Genomic DNA, 19,860 nt, shown 5'->3' with positions numbered 1-19,860 from the left:
TTGCGGTAGTTGCCTGGCTCCCTTATCCCTGGTTGCGGTATCTCCCTTTCGGTAGTTGCCTGGCTCCCTTATCCCTGGTTGCGGTATCTCCCTTGCGGTAGTTGCCTGGCTCCCTTATCCCTGGTTGCGATACCTCCCTTGCGGTAGTTGCCTGGCTCCCTTATCCCTGGTTGCTTTACCTCCCTTGCAGTAGTTGCCTGGCTTACTTATCCCTGGTTGCGGTACCTCGATTGTGGTAGTTGCCTGGCTCCCTTAACCCTGGTTGCTTTACCACCCTTGCGGTAGTTGCCGGGCTCCCTTATCCCTGGATGTGGTACCTCCCTTGTGGTAGTTGCCTGGGTCACTTATCCTTGGTTGCGGTACCTCCTTTGCAGTAGTTGCCTGGCTCCCTCATCCCTGGGTGCGGTACCTCCCTTTCGGTAGTTGCCCGGCTCCCTTATCCCTGGTTGTGGTACCTCCCTGGTGGTGATTGCTTGGCTTCCCGTTCCCTAGTTAGCCCTTTCTTCCCTGGTTGCGGTGCCTCCCTTACAGTAGTTGCTGGGCTCCTCTATCCCTGGTTGTAAGCAGGCCTGGACTGACCATAGCGGACACGGGCAATCCCAAAGTGCTCGACCGCCCCCCGCCCCCACCCCCCCCCCCTCCCCCTAGTGGGGAGAGGGGGTGAGTGGGGGGGGGGTCTGGGGGGGCCGAGCACTTTGCCAGGGCCGGTTGGCGGTTCCCAGTCCGGCCCTGGTTGTAAGTTCCCTTCCCGGTTGCGGTATCTCCATTCTCCCTATCTCCTTCCCTGGTTGTTAGCCCTTTTTCTCTGGTTGCTGTACCCTCCTTGCGGTAGTTGGCCGTCGTGTGCCTCCTCTTCCTTGGGTTTCGGCCCAGTTCCTCTCCAGTTGATGTCACGTGGCTGGCTTGATTCGCGCGCGCTCTAGTTCCGGCTCCCGCCCTGCATGGATACTTGTCCCGTGGGCGATCGCTCTTCCCCCCGCTGATTTCATTATCTCTCCGTCCCTCGCCTCACGCCCCCAGGGCCCACCACCTGGCCGCAGATTTCGCAGACGGTCCGGAGTGGGCGTCTCGCATCGTGAGACAGAGAATTCTCCGTCTTTGCATGAAACCTCCTCAGACACAGAGGCTAAGCAGGGGCTGATTCGGAAACCCCTCCACCTCTAACTATCCAGAATCTCAACAGGTCAAAGGGCGATCCACTTCTAGAACTCTCTCACCAATCTCTTAATAACTCGCCCCCTTCCACCCTCTCGGTCATTCTTTTTTCCCTCTATGTGTGTTTCTCTTTCTTATTCAATCTTTCTTCTATTCATCTATCTATCTATCTATCTATCTATCTATCTATCTATCTATCTATCTATCTATCTATCTATCTATCTATCTATCTATCTATTTATCATCTAATCTCAGACCTTTCTGTCTTTCTGGACCCCTCCATCTTGCTCTCCCTCTCCTGCTCTTCTGTGTCCGCCAGGGGGCGTTGCTGACAACAGTGCAGGGGCACTGGGACCTAAAGTATGGCTTTATTTTACTATCCAACCAGTGCATAGGTGGCCCATTTCCCTAGCTAGAACCAAGGCCCCTTCCCCCCTTTACTCTCAGTATCTGAAAAACAACAAATCCATACCTTAAGTAAGCTAACAAAATAATTTATTTGCAAGTTTTGTGAAAAGCCAATCACTTTCTCAGGTTCTTGGTGAGAACATTTGAAGAGGGGGAGGGGTGTCATTAGCACCCCTTTCTGTCCCATCCTGTCCTGATGTGTGGGTGCCTCATTCCTCTCAGGTTGAAAGTTACATTTCACAGGTGAGGAGGACCCCTCGACCCATGGGCAAAGGTAAAAAAAATCAGTCTAGTCTGACACCTTCAAACTGCCTCTTTGAAGCCTACTCTGCACACACATGGCAGAAACGTATCATGCACCCATTTAGGGGATTTATGTTTCAATACTATAATCAGTAAACATCCATTACACAAAAACTCTTTAAAACATTCCGTTGAAGGGACTTCAGGGCTTGAATACAAAAAATGAAAAAATTATTGAAATTCGCCAATTGAGGCAAGCAGCACATCCATAATTCCGCACTCCCATGGAATGTGTAAGACCTTACATGTGACATCACAGATTATATAACATATAACATCATCTAAGATGTCACTAATGACATCACATATCACCCCACCATTCACACACTGTTTTGTTCATAATACAGTGCACTTATAAAAAGAGAAAAGTTACACCATGCCATTCTTCCTTTAGCATAATCTCTGCGCCTTCTGTACAGTGGCCATCTCTGGGCCATCCCTCTCTGAAAAGAATCTTGCATATTCAGTTTATTCCATCTTGTTTGTGTTGTAGGGAAGATCAACAAAAATTTGAGGTCAATTGGATCCTCATAAAGGGCACCCCAGAAATGCACTGGGGCACAATGTTGAAGATCATGACCTTAGGGAACATTAAAAATAGAAAATGCATACATTAAGCACATATAGGTGTGAAAACAGTGAAAGCCTCTGCCGGTCCATTAGCGCATGCTGGAGTAAATAGCACATGACTTTAATAAATCGTCTGATCATGAGTTAAAAAACGCATGTGTTATTTATTTTAAAATGTTATTTGTATTTACCATTTTCACTGTTACATACAGTCGTAAACCCTAAGCAATAAATCAACATCAACATCTCTGTGTTCACTCGTCTAATAATCCTATATTCTGTGCCTGCTATTACAGCTTGTGTAATGCCATTTCGTTCTGGCAAAATAAACCTTTTGCATGGCCTAAACCCTCCTTTTTACTGCTTATGTCACCCTTAGGTTAGGCCCTAACTTGCCCATAGGGCACAGTGCACTGTATTTAAAAGGGTAGACATATACTTGTAACTTTTACTTGTCCTGGAGAGTGAAAAATGCTTAAATTCATTTTTCACTACTGCAAGGCCTACCTCTCCCATATGATAACATTGGATTAACATTAACATATTACATTTAATATGTGATAACATTTGACTGGGAGCAGGTAGGAATATTGAGTTTTGTACCTAAAGAACTGTAATCTAAAGCCCTCTTTAATGGTAAAGTCAGACTATAAATCACAATTCTGAAAATGCCAATTTTAGAAAGTTGGCATTTTCATTTCCCAACCATTTGGTGCCTGCTGCTGGTATCCTGGGTCGAATGACTGGGTGCAGCTGGCAGTTTGGTTTGTGTTTTGGTCCCATGCAGTGAGACAAAGAGCAATAGGTGTTGGCAGGATGGGCCATCTCTGACTTGATAGGGGGGAGCTGTCACCTACCATGCTTGCATATTACAAAGGCTCTGTCTGAGCACACTCACAAAGGGTTTGACACTAGTCCTTTGTGACCCTAGACCAGCTTGGGCCGGGGCAGGGAGGCTGGAAATTCCAAACATCTCTGGGGGGTGGAAACCTCTAGAAATGTCTCCTTCTTCAAAGCTGGTACCAGGTATAAATAATGGACCCTCTGACCCAACCCTTCAGTACACCTCTGGACCTGTGCTGTGCTGCTGTGCTGCTCTGCAAGAAGGACTGCCACTAGGTTGCCCTGCTGCCTGAAAGGACTGGACCTGCATCCTGAACCCAGGACCAGCAAAGTGACTCCAAGGGCTAGTGGACTAGCCTCCTGATCAGAGCCTCAGGGACTGAAAAGAGTCCAACCATCTTGAACTCTGTATGCTGTGAATCCTACCCCTCAAGTGGTGCCACCCCAGTCCTGGACCCTTGGAGATGGGCCTGAAGGTGCTCTGCCAGCCCAGCCGTGAGCCTGTTGGAAGAACTGACACAGCGCAGCGCATCTCCTCACAGCTCGACATCGGAACTGCCACATCATGACGCATCTCTGATTCTGGACTTCACATCGCAGTCCACACTCACCTCAGAACCGCAGCTGCGCGACACATCCTCGATGCTGGCCTTTGCATCTCAATACCTTTGTCAACAACATCCGTGACGATGACATAGGACTTCGTATCGCAGCCTCGCAGCTTCTTTGGAACCGGCACTGCACAACGCATCATTGACGCCAAACCTCACATCGCAATCCCCTTGTCAACTGCACCCTTCATGACTACGCAGGACTCCACATCCATGCGCCACCGTGGTCGGCCTGAACTTGTGACTTTGTCCCAGTCCAGCGGGATCAGAGAACAACAGTTGGTGCTTTGTTCTTCTAGACACTGTTTTCAATGAAAACTTTGAAATTCCATATTTCCGGTTCTACTGACCGATTTTTTGTTGTTTTGATCTCAAATAATTATATACATTTTACTCTACTGTTTTAAATAGGTGTGGTATTTTTATAGTGTTGTGGTTTCGCTTTATTACTGTCTGAAGTGCTCATAAATAATTTACACATGGCCTCTAAGTTAAGCCTGACTGCCATGTGCCAAGATAACAGAGGGTTAAGCACAGGTTAATTTGGAGTTTGCTTCTGTTTTACCATGCCAGAGATTGTGGTTGGTGCTTGAGTAGGGTCTCACGCCCCTAAACCAGTAATCCAATTTCTAACAGGAACAATAGCTGATAGTTGTCTCGTTGATGCATGGCTGTCACATTAATATGGACTCAATATGGAAGGTAAAGTTGCTGCAGTAGCACACTAGAAAATATAATGAAAAAAGCTACCATGTGCAATTACGAATATTTGAGAAAGAAAAACAGACTGGTAAGTAAAGGCAATGAAAAGTACAATGGTTATAGGTTTACCGGTTCCTCCATAGTGCTGAACAATGTCGAGCATTAGAGATTACCATGAACCAATCCAATACCCAGGACCAAACCAGAGAAGTGCAGGGAATGAAAGGAGGGAAAAATAGGAATAGGGAATGTTAAACAGAAAGCTAGCACAAACCTAATTTCCACCTTGAAGAAGGAAACCCAGGAAAAAACAAAAAAGGTGGAGGATCCGAGAATGGGTAAGAGGAAACTAAAACGCAGCGTGATGCAACATGCTAATGTTGCCTTGCATTTAAGAAACTGCTGGCAATTCCTAAAATGACTGGTAACCTGTCATTGGTGACTCTAAATTAGTAGGCTTGGCTGCACACAGGTGAGCTACTTAACCCCTTCTGTGCTCGCGAGCACTACCTCCCTGGTGCTGCGCACGACCAACGGCCGACGCAGCACCGCCCACTCCGTCGAACGCCCACACCACGGCAAAATTTTCGCCGCGGTAAACGGGTTAAAGATAGCCAGAGAACTCTACTAGTAGATCACGAGCTACTTGTTGGAGAAACCTGGGATAGGTAGTAATGAGGTTTAATCTTCTGTATTCAAAAGCATTGATGACACATTAAAGCCATCAGCCAGAAAGACATAGCCCCTGATTCCGAACGAGTTTCGCAGACAGAGTTACTCTGTAACATACATGACGGATATCCTGTCCGCCATATTACAATTCCATTATATCCTATGGATCTTGTAATACGGCGGACGGGATATCCGTTATGTTTGTGATAGAATATCTCATCCACCAAACTCGTAATCAGACCCATTGTCAAGTTCGCTGAAAAGACTATAAAAAGACTAAGTCACTCAACTAGTTTAAAAAATAATAATAATTAAAAAAACACCTCAGATTTCTGGATAATGCTATCAACTAGCCATGGGAAAAAATAGACAAATATTACACTAACAAAGTGAACAGTATTGACACAAACATGAGGCTTGACCAATGTTAAAGTATCCTGTTGTCTTTTTTGGGGAAGGGGGAGTGGAGGTTGAAGGGTACTAGAAATCGCTCCAAAAGACTATTTAACTTTGACTCATGTATAAAGGTCTATGAGCTGTACTTCTGGATGGTGAGTCTCAAATTAAAGATCATGCTGAATCATAAGATTAATCCCAAATGTTTTCTGTACTGTAACTGGCAAGACAATGTACGTATTTGTCTTGTCAGTCGCAGTACAGTCTCTCACTGGGTGTGAATCTCTCCTTTGAGCGCAACATTCTTTGCAGGGCTTATTGGCCCTACTTATGTAAGTATTGCAATAAAGAAAGATAATTGTTTTTTGGATCCAAAAAAAATCCACATGGAACGAAGGTTAATTAATGCCTCACATTTCCGAGTATAAAAATGTTTTCTTAAAACATAGAACTTAAAAAGCACTGCTTTCAGTCTCAGTCATTGCTCAGTCTTACTCAATGTCTGTGAATTTCATAAATTGGACAGTCACACCCATTAGGCATGAATCTCAAACCTTGGAATAGTGTCACTTTGAGACCCACGTGGAGGGCAATCTCAAATTTTGCAGCAGTCTCACAAATAGATATCTGTCAAGTAGCTACTATATCATGGTGGTTACTTCCGGTCAGTCCTAGTTTTCGGCCAGCAGCACTAAACAAGCTGAGATTAGTAGTTTGACTTTTATGAACAATTATGGAACAATTATGGAACTACAAATTCAAGCATTCTTTTTAATTATGGCTGCAAAACAAAGCTGTGCAGCAACTTATGGCAACGCCATTGCCAAGAATCTCATTCTGCAGGTCCTACCACCGTATTACCTAGGTGGTAGTATGGGGTGCGATGTGTCACACATATGTATCATGATTTAACTGTTCCAACTGTAGATAATGTTCCACAACCTTCAAATTTCTCTCAAGTAGGGGAGATCCAAATGTCTAGCTCTGGCTCAGTCGTTGTCTCTTGGGGACTACTGTTAAACTCAAATAGAGCTCAGCCAAGCAACCCAGGCAATGCCCGTCTGGTTCTCGAAATCTGTCTTTATAAGAAAAGAAAAACTTTAAACGTAGGACAGCTGAGCACTGTCATATTCAAAAGGGTGCTTTTCATTTTGGAATGTCTCTACAGGAGCTAGAGATCAAAGCAGTGCTAGAACATATCTGTCTCAAGCTTTGATGCACTTCGCATGTGTTTCCTTGAAGTGTAGCTACCGAGGAGAAACTTTGTGAGGGCTCAAAATATGTTTTGGTTAGGGTCACACAGCTATATTGATATTATCTCCAAAAATGTTACTATCACTTAGTGCAGTGCTATAAAAGTATGTATTTAATTGCCACGGTATTGAAAAAAATGTTATCCTTAATTTGAAAGAATCTTCATAATATCTTGTCATGTCAATAGTTTCTCGAGTAACCTGTTAACTCTTTGGATGGCTCGACTCGTGATCTGGGTATTTGGACCAAGCCAGAACCCTGGCCAGACTCTGGCTCGATCCTCTTTGAAATTGCCAGATCGCCCACCTCTACTCTCACGTGAGTCCTTAAACATCAAGATGTGACACAATTACGGAAAAACGAAACAAAGAAGCTTGAACGAATGTAAAAGCATACAGAAAGTATGCTATGCTACAATGTCTCACACCTATCACAGGAGCAGGTGTCGTAAAGAACATGTTAATTCGTAAAATATGGTGACGGTACAAGTGTATTGGGAACCTCGAAATGCGCCCTATGTGTCCGAGTAACAATTTAAGCCGCTCAAAGTGGAAGACCCTCCCGCCACTCACCCAGACTATGCGCAGAGGATCCGGTGCTCACACCTCTCTGCTCCCAACATGCGCTTCAAGTTTAGATCCAGCCCACTAATGCAGTATAGCGCCAACATCGCGAGTCCTTCAAACCAGACATGCACTAAGACCCGAGGCTGGCCCAGAATGCACTGCTTTCAAACCTGAATCCAGTACTGGACTGCGGACTTACCCAAAGAAATGGATCAGTGCTGGGCGCCATGCTGCTGAGCTGATTACCACCAGAATCATTCAATTTCGTATACTGCAACGTTTGTAAGCAAAACTGTTTCTTGTCGGACAGCTTCACATGGTGAAGTACCTCGTTATCACGGTTAGCTCGAATCTCGGAAAACCGGATTCAGCATATCTGTAATCTTTCTGTGGTTGGTTAATTCTTTGGCAGGACCAGAGACTCCAATTCTTCTTCTTGATCTTTACTATGCTTAACAAACAACAGCCAATCAAAAACTATAAAAGCTACAGGAAGACTCGCATGCATATAAACTCTCAAACAATGGAAGAAGTAGGGGCCCGACGGGGGGGAGGGAGGGGAAGCGAAATCGCGTCTTGCGCGCGTTACTACTGACGCCGTGCAGGGTCCCCGGGAGCTTCCAAGATGATCTGGAGCCGACGCGTGCGTGTGTACATCTCCTGTCCGTACGGGTGCACATCTCCTGTCCTCCTTCGGAAAAAATATTGACGACAGTAGATCTCACAAGCGAGTAGCGCATGCGATGCGTCGCTAGGCGAGACCTAACAAGCGACAGCGCATGCGCTGCGTCACTAAGCGAGACCTAAAAAGACAACAAGGGGGCTCTACATTCCATCCAGCAGCTTTGCTTTGAATCTAAGTAAAATTATAACATGAGAGTATGACTAAGATACGTAAAGTCAGAGAGTGGACGCTTCAAAGTTTCACGTTGCAGAGAATGACCCCTTTCTCAAAACAAAAACATGTTCTTCATTTCCTGCTTCCATCGAAAGTGCTTATAGAACATTCTTTCATGTTCTTAGTGTTAACCAATCTAAAATGTTTTTTATTTAATTGAATCCGGAAAGATGAGCTGGACAGCTCCTGGATACCCTCTTGAGTGACTAGTGCTCTATACAAAATAACATAGCATAACAGGTTGGAAGGATTGGATAAATACTCTTTCACACGCACAGATCTCAGTGATGAGTGTTTAAAATAACAAGCCTTTAAAAAACAGCAAGGTTTTAATTCTAAGATCAGAGACGTTTAAAGCATGGGGAAAGTGGTCAATTGGCAACACTAGCGAGGTAGTGCTGGCATCGGCCGACAGCAGCACGCAAGGGGTTAAGATATGGTAACAAAACCTTCAAAGTATTGAGATTTATTTTTCTCTACTAAGGTCAGATAGGCTGTAGTTTTAGGACCAAGGCAACAGCAATAGTATGTGGCTTCAATGATGTCATTTATGAATGACTGATGCTATCATAACAGTGATGTCATTATTGGTGTCATTTGTAATGCTTTTTGCAACATCATGATTGGGATCACAGGTAGAGGATTTGGGTTGGCTTTTCATCCATGGCTCATTAAATCTGAAACTTTTGAGCTGTTTTTAGATTTTTGATTGTAAAACGTAGGTTTTTATTTAAAATATTGTATACTTACTGATTTTAGAAAAGAATCCTGACTTTCATTAATAAGTTAAATCCTAATTGAATGTCTGGCTTAATTCGCAGCTCCTGATTGTGTGCATCATTATTCCATCTAGTGAAAAGAGAGTGTTTTAAGCTTAAAAATTACAATATATGGCATTATCATCTCATGCACAAAATGTGCAAAACATCACTTTGGCTCATTTTCTTATAATTTCCACAACTTATGCAAATCATGCCTTAGGCATTCCCCTTGATTTAGGCCTTCCGCAGGACTAATGCCTTAACTTAGAGTTTGGTGGATGTGGTAAATCTGACAACAAAAAAATCTTTGCTGTCATGGAAGCCATACTGTCACCATAAATACTGGTGTCGCCTGGCATGTTCCAGTGCTAGGCCTACTATCAGCACCTCAAACTACTGTAGACTCCAGTGTTGAAGCTCTTGTGTCACCCTAGGATGCTCCCATGACAACCCTAGTGGTGCCTGGTAAAGTATGGTGCCCATTATGGTGCCAACATGCCATGCACGTGTGCCAGCTTTGCTGAGATGCTCCGCCGTCTGTGCTGGATGGCAGCTCAGATGTCAGTGAACTATTTTGAAGATGCCCCACCTGTCAAACTTGCTGTTTCCTCGCCCCATTTACCCGTGCAGAAGCTAGAGGGTTTATGACAGCGGAGCCTCGGCTGACTTCACTGTCGCTAACCTTTGACCTGATGCCCTGTCTACCACACAACTTCCAGGGCAGGCTACTCACTACTAGATTTGCCTGCTGGGGCAAAAAATATATATATATTGCCAAACAGGCGAAACAAACATGACACCCGCTCTGCCACCTCTTTCTCTAAACCTCCATGCCATGTATTTTATTTCCATCACAAAATCCTCATCTTTAGAACAATTCCCCATAGAGGATGCTCTGCTGATTAACTGAGTTTACTTGATATAAAGATGTGAACATAGATATAACAATACAGCATTAAATAAACCATATACGCTGATGCACAGAGTGTGATATGCTATTTATTACCATTGTTGAAGGGTGAGAGATATAATCAGGACTTGAAACTTCACCTCTTGTGAGTGATAGTCACTCGCTACATTCAACAATGGTAATAAATAGCATATTACACGTTAGTGTGTGTGTTTGTGTGAGTGTGTGTTTGGGCATGTTTAACCTGGATGTATGTTATTACAATGCATGCTTTTACAACGCATGCCTTTACCACTCAGGTTTTACAACGCAAGTCGTTACAACGACTTGCGTTGAGGGGCGCTGGATAGTGAATAGTTTAATTTACTATTCCAACTCCAGTCCCCGTGGATAGTAGGGAAGGTTTTGGATAGTAAATTTAACTATTCCCTATCCTACAGTGCCCCCAGCGCAAGTCATTGTAACGACTTGCGTTGTAAAAGTTGTGTGGTAAAGGTACTGCGTGGTAAAAGTTGCGTTGTAAACGCTGTTCCCCCATTGGAACGACCTCCCTCTTCAATTAAGAGAATGTTCAAACCATCTTGTTTTTAGGAAATTACTTAAAACCTCTCTTTTCTCTTTTTAAACAACTTAAGTCTCCCCATGAACAACTGATACGCTCCCACATAAGCGCAGAAATACTCCTTGGAGTCGATTCTGGCGCTATATAAACCTTTAAATAAATATATAAGAAGGGACCTGTCTTTGTAGTGTTGGTAAAACCCTGACAGAAGTAGACAACCACCATCTCTTTGAGGGAAAATGCGTTATCTGTACTGATTCCTAAAGTGTTTTTAGGTACTTTCAAGCAAGTGTGTCAAAAAACTAAACTTGCATTTATATTTGCTTCAGGTCGCTTTATAACCTACCCCAGTAACAAAGCGTACATGAAGTTAGAATAGTAAATCCACACGCTATGACGTCAATGGCCGGTTCTCTTAAGCATGTATGCGTGTGTGGAGGGGTTCTGGTGACATCATAAACCACAGCACCAAAGGCCAGGTGGATTGCAAATGTCATCAGAATAGGGAGGGGTTGAGCTTAGGGAGGTACGTGCAACAAACCACAAAAGAGTAAGTGATTGCTGTTCACAAACTGCACTTCTAAAGTTTCTACAGCCTAAAAGGAAATAAAACTGTTCGAAATGTATTCCAGCTCAGAGCTGGAATAAGTCCAGCACAAGGGGGGGCAGAATTTGCAGAGTTTATTCTGCGGAATCATGCAGAATTACATAAAAATTCCGCCACATTCCACAAAATTCCATGAAGGGTGTGAGTGGGCATTGGCGCTATTTTCTTTGTGCAAAATGCACCCTAATGTCCAGTAATCCTACACTTTGTAGTAATTATACACTCCTAAATGGTGAATAGCCAAAAATAGTGAATTTACTACAAAGTGTAAAAGTAAATCTAAACATGTAAATCTACTTCCATGTGTATGTTTACATTTGTGAATAAACCCTTAAAGTTTTCACACGTCATTCATAAGCACTGCTTGAAGCAGCTGTAACAGGACTGAAGCACACCTCTGAAACTCATGCAGAATAACAGACATACTAACTCTCAGGTTACACCTCAATCCACCACCCAGCCGACAAAGCAAAACAAACTGAGTAGCTACTTACCAGACCACTCAAAAACCACGGGAAGGTCTCATAAGCTAATTAATTATATAGTCTACCTTTTCACACCTGAAAGTTATTTTCGGAGAACGACGATTTTTTCAGATTTGGTTTTCTACTTTGTACATATCTGGCCACCTAATGTTTTTAGTCTGGTTAATGTATCTTTAACTGCCTCTCACTCTTCACACTGTTGCACAGGGACTGCTGTATTAATGCCACATCTTGCCCCACCCCCTGCAGTCTCTACATGCCATAGGGTCCCAGGACTCTTAGTGACAGAGCTGCTGCCCAACGGGTGAGCAGGAGACAGGGGTGAGTGTTCAAGAAGGGAGGGTGCAAGAGTTACGAGGGACCAGAAGGGAAGGGCAGGGATGGTACATGAGGCAGGATCGGAGGGGGGGGGCTTGTGCGAGGGAGGCAGGTGTGCGTGCTGCGGTGAGGGGTTATGTGAGAGAGACGCACGGTGTGCGGAAATCAGGGAGAGGGCGGTAGAAGCGGTGTGCAGAAGTCATGAGACGGATATCTGTGCAGGAAGGAGTCCAGGGTGCTCGACGACGCAGGTACGACGCCGTGAGTGCTCCAGGGAGGCGCAGCTGCAGCACTCACGCGCCCTCTGGTGGACGATTATAGAAACTACTTCAGGAGCGTCGGTAGACACAGGCGGTGACATTGAATGTATCCGCGGTTACCAAACACTGCCCCGGACTGAGACCAGCTCGTTATCTCGCCGGCATGCGCCTGCGAAAGAGAAACTCCTGGTGTCGTCATGACATTCTCGTATGTGTAAGTGGGAGACATGCTGTCTCCCTACCTACTGGTGTCACCTGCAACTCCCCCCTGCTGCTATCACCATGACTAACTCCTGAAGACTTTGCCCCTATGTCATCTTGGCATGCTCCCAGGCTTAGTGACGCCTATCGTAATGCGGTGCCCATTATGGTGTCAGCGTGTCATTCACAGGTGCAAAGTTCCCTTAGATGCTGGATACGAGCCAGGCTGTCAGAGAGCTATTTTCCTAACCCCAGTAACAACCCCAGTATTGCCAGGGCATGTTCATGTGCCACTGAGAGCCCAGCTGTCAGACTGGCAGCTGCGCTCAGCAGCATGTGCCAGTGAGAGGCTTGGTTTCTCTCTGGAATTCGCCCATACGAGAATAATTCCTGGTGCCACTCTTTCATGCTCTTGTGTCACTGACAACCTTGGTATCAGACCGGGAATGCCCTGTGCCATGCTAGTAAACACAGTTTACTAGCTTGGCATGCCCTCTGTGACTGGTAGCCTTGGTGTCTGGATGGCATGCGCCTGTACAGGTGAAATCCCTGGATTCCTCCTGGCATGCCTCCGTGCTAGAGGGAGCCCTTGTACTTGTTACCACCCTGCATGCTCATGCGTCAGTGTGAGCCCTGGCGTCAGACTGGCATGTTCCGGTGCCACTTGTATTCTGGATACCACCAGGGCAGGTGCCTTTTCCATTCAGGCTTCCAGTGTATGGCTTTTGTACCCTTGTGCCAGTGTGAGCCCTCCTCAGATTACCTCTCTGTATTCAGCTTGCACTTCAAAGCATGCATACATAAAAAAAATTCTTCTCCGTAGATTTCAGTAGGACTGGCAACAAGGTCCTGGCTAAAGCAACAAAGTATCTCAATTTCCTAGCAAGGATTCTTTGTACCACAAGGAAAAAGTAAGTGTTCAGTGGATTCATGAGAAAGGAAGTTTTGCATCTACGCATAGAGCCTCCTCCAGAGATGGAAAGTCTTTCTGACAATTGGAGCCGATGTTCCGAAGCACTGCCAGGCTTTGAATAAATTTAATGTTGCACTTGGGCACCACAAGTAGGTAAGTCTATACCACAGAATGTGACAGCGCTCCCCCAAAGACCGCTGTCTCAGCAGTGGAGCTCCTGGTTTTCCTGGATACGTGGCATAAAATGAATGTAAAAAACCTGCCATTGCAATTGTTTTCTAACAGTCTCCACATTTAGAACATGATAAACCTCATATTCTTTTCCAGCATTCACCTGAATTGGCACTGGATCTGGAGCAATATGTGCGAATACAGCACATTACAATGCAATGTATTACATCGCATGCTTTTACAACACAGTCGTTATAACAAACTCGTTGCTAGTACGCAATGCATTTACATCGCAAGTCATTACAATGACTTGCATTAGGGGGCACGCTGGACTCAGGAATAGTATTATTTACTATTCCTACTCCAGTTTGCGCAACAGTAGAGAAGGCGTTGGAATTCATTGCCAATACCTCAGCTCCCCCTACAGCAAGTCGTTGTAATGACTTGTGATGTAAATTCAAGGATTCAAGCAAGCCGGGCCGAAGACGGCTGAAATGCCAGAAACCGGTCCCCGGAAGCTAATTTCCTTCCCAGTATAAGAATTGGCTTGGTAGTTTGGTCTGCCCTGTTTCCATGATGCACTGGGCCAGGGTCAGACTAATTTGCATGTAGCCAGGTTCTGAGCTGGGATGGTGCAGTGAGCTAAAAAACGGTGATGGATCAAGCCCTGATCTTTGGACTGGGTAAGAGTGGTCTGCCTAATTCAGACACTCTGTTCATCACCACCCCCTTTTCTGAATCGTTTTTGTCCACCATAAGCGTGGAAGGGTATACTCAGATGTGAGTCCCTTGCTCATTGCACCATCAGGATTCAAGCAAGCCGGGCCGAAGACGGCTGAAATGCCAGAAACCGGTCCCCAGAAGCTTGTTTCCTTCCCAGTATAAGAATTGGCTTGGTAGTTTGGTCTGCCCTGTTCCCATGATGCTCTGGGCCAGGGTGAGACTAATTTGCATGTAGCCAGGTTCTGAGCTGGGATGGTGCAGTGAGCTAAAAAAACGGTGATGGATCAAGCCCTGATCTTTGGACTGGGTAAGAGTGGTCTGCTTAATTCAGACACTCTGTTCATCACCACCCCTTTTCTGAATCGTTTTTGTCCACCATAAGCGTGGAAGGGTATACTCAGATGTGAGTCCCTTGCTCATTGCACCATCAGGATTCAAGCAATGCCGGGCCGAAGACGGCTGAAATGCCAGAAATCGGTCCCCGGAAGCTTGTTTCCTTCCCAGTATAAGAATTGGCTTGGTAGTTTGGTCTGCCCTGTCCCCATGATGCACTGGGCCAGGGTCAGACTAATTTGCATGTAGCCAGGTTCTGAGCTGGGATGGTGCAGTGAGCTAAAAAACGGTGATGGATCAAGCCCTGATCTTTGGACTGGGTAAGAGTGGTCTGCTTAATTCAGACACTCTGTTCATCACCACCCCCTTTTTTGAATCGTTTTTGTCCACCATAAGCGTGGAAGGGTATACTCGGATGTGAGTCCCTTGCTCATTGCACCATCAGGATTCAAGCAAGCCGGGCCGAAGACGGCTGAAATGCCAGAAACCGGTCCCCGGAAGCTTGTTTCCTTCCCAGTATAAGAATTGGCTTGGTAGTTTGGTCTGCCCTGTTCCCATGATGCACTGGGCCAGGGTCAGACTAATTTGCATGTAGCCAGGTTCTGAGCTGGGAGGGCTCAGTGAGCAAAAAAACGGTGATGGATCAACCCCTGATCTTTGGACTGGGTAAGAGTGGTCTGCTTAATTCAGACACTCTGTTCATCGCCACCCCCTTTTCTGAATCGTTGTGATGTAAATGCATCATGCTCTAAGAACGCGGTCGTTGTAACGACCGCATTGTAATAGTACTGCAATTTAATGACAGCGTTGTAAACGCTGCTTCCCATATGTGCTTGCACAGAACAGGACTGGGCTTACTAAACTACGAGGCCTCCAACATCGGCACATATCTAAATTTCTGTCATAAACTTAGAAAAGCAGATATAGGCACTTTAATCAATCAATCAATCATTGACACTTATAAAGCGCGCTACATACCCGTAGGGTCTCAAGGCGCTGGGGGGGGGGGGGGGGGGGCGCTACTGCTCGAACAGCCAGGTCTTCAGCTTCTTCCTGAAGGAGAGGTGGTCTTGGGTCAGGCGCAGGTCGGTCGGGAGGGAGTTCCAGGTCTTGGCGGCCAGGTAGGAGAAGGACCTTCCTCCTGTAGTCGCTCTTCGGATGCGGGGGACGGCGGCGAGGGCGTGGTTGGCTGATCGGAGGTGGCGTTTGGGAGCGTAGAAGTTGACTCGGCTGTTGAGGTAGCTCGGGCCTTGGTCGTGTAGGGCTTTGTGTGCGTGGGTGAGGAGGCGGAAGGTGATCCTTTTGTTGACGGGGAGCCAGTGAAGGTCTTTCAGATGTCCGGAGATGTGACTGGTTCGTGGGATGTCGAGGATGAGTCTGGCTGAGGCGTTCTGGATCCGCTGGAGTCTCTTCTGGAGCTTGGCGGTGGTACCGGCGTAGAGGGCGTTGCCGTAGTCCAGTCGGCTGGTGACGAGGGCCTGGGTGACGGTCTTCCTGGTCTCGGTGGGGATCCACCAGAAGATCTTCCGTAGCATGCGTAGGATGTTGAAGCACGCCGAGGAGACGTTGTTGACTTGTCTGGTCATGGAGAGGGAGGAGTCCAGGATGACGCCCAGGTTTCGTGCATGGTCAGTCGGTTTGGGTGCGGTGCCCAGGGCGGGGGGCCACCAGGAGTCGTCCCAGGCGGAGGGTGAGGAGCCCAGGATGAGGACCTCTGTCTTGTCCGAGTTCAGTTTCAGGCGGCTGGTCGTCATCCACTCGGCTACCTCTTTCATCCCTTCGTGCAGGTTGGCTCTGGCGGCGGCGGGGTCGTTGGTCAGGGAGAGGATCAGCTGGGTGTCGTCGGCGTAGGAGATTATGCTGAGGTTGTGTTTGCGTACGATGGCCGCGAGGGGGCTCATGTAGACGTTGAAGAGGGTGGGGCTCAGAGATGATCCTTGGGGGACGCCGCAGATGACTTCAGAGGCCTCTGACTTGTACGGTGGTAGGCGGACTCTCTGTGTTCTTCCGTCGAGGAAGGAGATGATCCATTCCAGCGCCTTGTCCTGGATGCCGATGTTGCTGAGGCGCCGTACTAGGGTGCGGTGGCAGACCGTGTCGAATGCCGCGGAGAGGTCTAGGAGGATGAGGGCCGCTGTTTCTCCATTGTCCATCAGGACTTTAAAGTCTCTAGTTTGGTTAGAGATCAGCCAGAAAAACCCTGGAGGCTCGAACGGCCACCTTTTCACGGATTCTATTCCTGAAATGTCGGCGGGCGACCTATGGGCTCTCAACCCCAGCACGACCACATTTAAAACCTGTATCAAAAAAGGTGTCAGAATGAGCTCCCTTATTATTGATAAAGCGCACCTCTCCAAACGAAGTCATGCATGGTCAGTTATGAACTCCTATGGGCGGATATTCCCTGCTGTCTACCTTTCTTGTACTTACGCACTGCATTTAAAATGCAGTTTTCTGGCCACCAGAATGGGGGACTGGCGATTCTTAAAGGATCTGCCCCCTTGGCGGCGCACTACGAAGATTTAACGTGCAGAGGGTGTGGTAAGACAACCGAAACACTGGAGCACGTGGTCTGCTTATGCCCCCCCCCCCCTCTTGCCCCAACGCAGATGCAAACTCAAAGCAGAATGGAATAGGCTGGGTGTACGGACCTGCAGACAGGCAATTATCACATCTTTGAGCCCTGAACATACAGCTCTAAATATTGCCTTTACAATCTATATGCGGCACGCATACCGCAGCTTTACGATAAAATAGGAAGGTCCAGCAATCCCTGCTCTACCCTGTTTAGTTGTCTAATACAAATAGTATCTTACTTCTAAGTTTTAAACATTGTTTATAATCGGTTGCATTTTATCATAATTGTTGTCACTGACTGGCCACCTACTTTGTTTGGACTGTATTTTTGCATAACTAGCAGCAACTTCTTGAATTTGGGCTGTTTTTATAAGCTGTATGTCATCAATTGTCACCTCATCAAATTCCTTTTGTCCTAATGTTATGTGTTCTTTTGTTCATCATACAACGTTTTAATCTCTAATAGGCAACAGAAACTGAGCAAAACGATTTGGATGATTCTTATTGATTAATTGCTGTTAAAATGTGCTCTTAAAATTTTTGTGTTTTTTTTAAATAACTTATTGACTGGTGGGAATTACTGTAAAATGCTTTTAAGGATATCTTCTTTTATATCCAAATAAAGACTATTATTATTATTAGTATTATTATTATTATTATTATTATTATTATTATTATTATTATTATTATTATTATTATTATTATTATTATTATATTATATTATTAGAACAGGACTGCAACAAAGATGTATGGAATACAAGAAGAATTTTCATGAATTGTAGCAATGCCAACCGTACAGATACTTGATTCGCAATCTGCTCAATAGAAAATGGATAATTTAATTTTGGTTGTAGTTTAGGGGATTTTTTTCAAATGTAATTTCTTAGGATGGTGTCCATCCATACCAAAAAAAGGTGATATCCCAGTAGCTGAATTCAGTATTGGTCTATGTTAATTCTGCTACCTATAACACTGACTCAAATCCACTTCTTTTTGTAAAGCTTGATGTCCTAAATACTGTTCAACACATTGGTTTAATATTTCAATCTGTTTGTTGGAGGTGATATCTAGTAGACAGATGGACTTCCCTATCTAATTCCTTACACAAAGCAGGCCACAATCTTTAGATAAGTTGGAACCCATTGTAAGCAATTAAGACTTGTGGAATACTTTGCATTCAAATCATGTTCTATACAACGATTTGTGCTAACTTTCCTAAATTAGGTTGTCCTGTTAATGAGCTGGTCTTAGTTACTGTTGTGATTTAATGTGGGGTCTCGAGATTTGTAAATCTCTTGAGCCTGTTGTACTTTCTAGGTCTTCTGTGAGAGCAGCGGTGCAGTGTTCTCCGGTCGGCAGTTGCTGGTTGCTTCGCGAGAAGAACCACGTCGAGAGCTGCCTTTGTACCTATCCATAAATATCTTGCAGGAAATTCCCACCTGTAGGAGTACATTACTGCAATTTGTGGCAACAAGTTGCCAAGACAGCAGCAAAGACCCATCTCTCGATCGGCGTGCAGGCAGCGTATCCTCATTGTGTTCAACGCAATCGTCTCCAAATGCTTTGCCAAGGAAGTCATTGCTTGTCAGAGGGTGTGCCCGATCACAGCGCAGGCAGTGAGGGCAGCCCGTTGAAATCTTTTGGCTTCCAATCATCAGTTGAAGGCCTAAAAATTCTTGCCTGACTATCACGCATGTGTAGCTAGGCAACAAAGCCGGAGTGACGTAATTGCGTTGCCGGCTACAGTGTATGCATGCTCCTGGATTGTTTTGTGGCGAAGAAAGGGATATACTAAGAAACAACATCACGGTCAGAGCATCACAAGCCTTTGTGTCACCATCCCCTGGACAACAGTGGAAAGTTTTCCAGGTTTGTTTTCACTGAAGCTGGTTGCCAGATAACTCCTGCATCTACTTATCTTCACAGAGGGGCTAGAGTGTTGCGTATGACACTGGTTTCCAGGGAATGCCCGTACTCATTGGTCTTCCTAACAGAGCTGCATTGTTTTGATTCACAAGCTGTCGGCGCCTATATTTGGAGACAGGCATGCCATTAACTAGTGTTTGCAAGTGGTTCTCGCTAAAACTGTGCATCCTGGGGGATCATTTGCCGAGATTCAAACAGGCCACAATCAACATACCCAAACGGAAGTCAAGAAGAAGATATTTGTTTTTAATTCTCTTGCACTGTTTTTTTGTCTATTTTCTACAAAGGTGCTATTCTGTTTGTTTGTTTTTAGCACTAGGAGCTTGTTTTCAACAAGGCTACCGTCTATAAAATATATCTGGTTGAAGGTTAGTAGTAGTTATGGAAGCTAAGGCGATAAATCCACCACTAGTTTTTCATGCTCAGTCTGGAGTTCCACCATTGATATGGGAAGAATGATATATATTTTTGACAATTATTTGGTAGCGTTAGATGGATTGGAGTTCAGTGCTGGTAGGAAGAGGGCTTTAATATTAAATTAATTGGGAAAAGAAGGCCAACATGTATTCAAGTATTTACCCAACGCAGGCAATCAGGCATGGCGTCCCTTTAAATATGTAAACATTGAGGCAAGGAAAAGATTGGAAACCAGGTTTGCAAAAAGTACTAATGTTGTCATGAGGAGACACACGTTTTGCACACAACCTCAATGTATGGGGGAGTCTGTGTATGAGT

Source organism: Lissotriton vulgaris, chromosome 5 (assembly GCF_964263255.1).
Source record: "Lissotriton vulgaris chromosome 5, aLisVul1.2, whole genome shotgun sequence".
Taxonomy (NCBI): domain Eukaryota; kingdom Metazoa; phylum Chordata; class Amphibia; order Caudata; family Salamandridae; genus Lissotriton; species Lissotriton vulgaris.
This window is presented reverse-complemented; position numbering follows the sequence as displayed.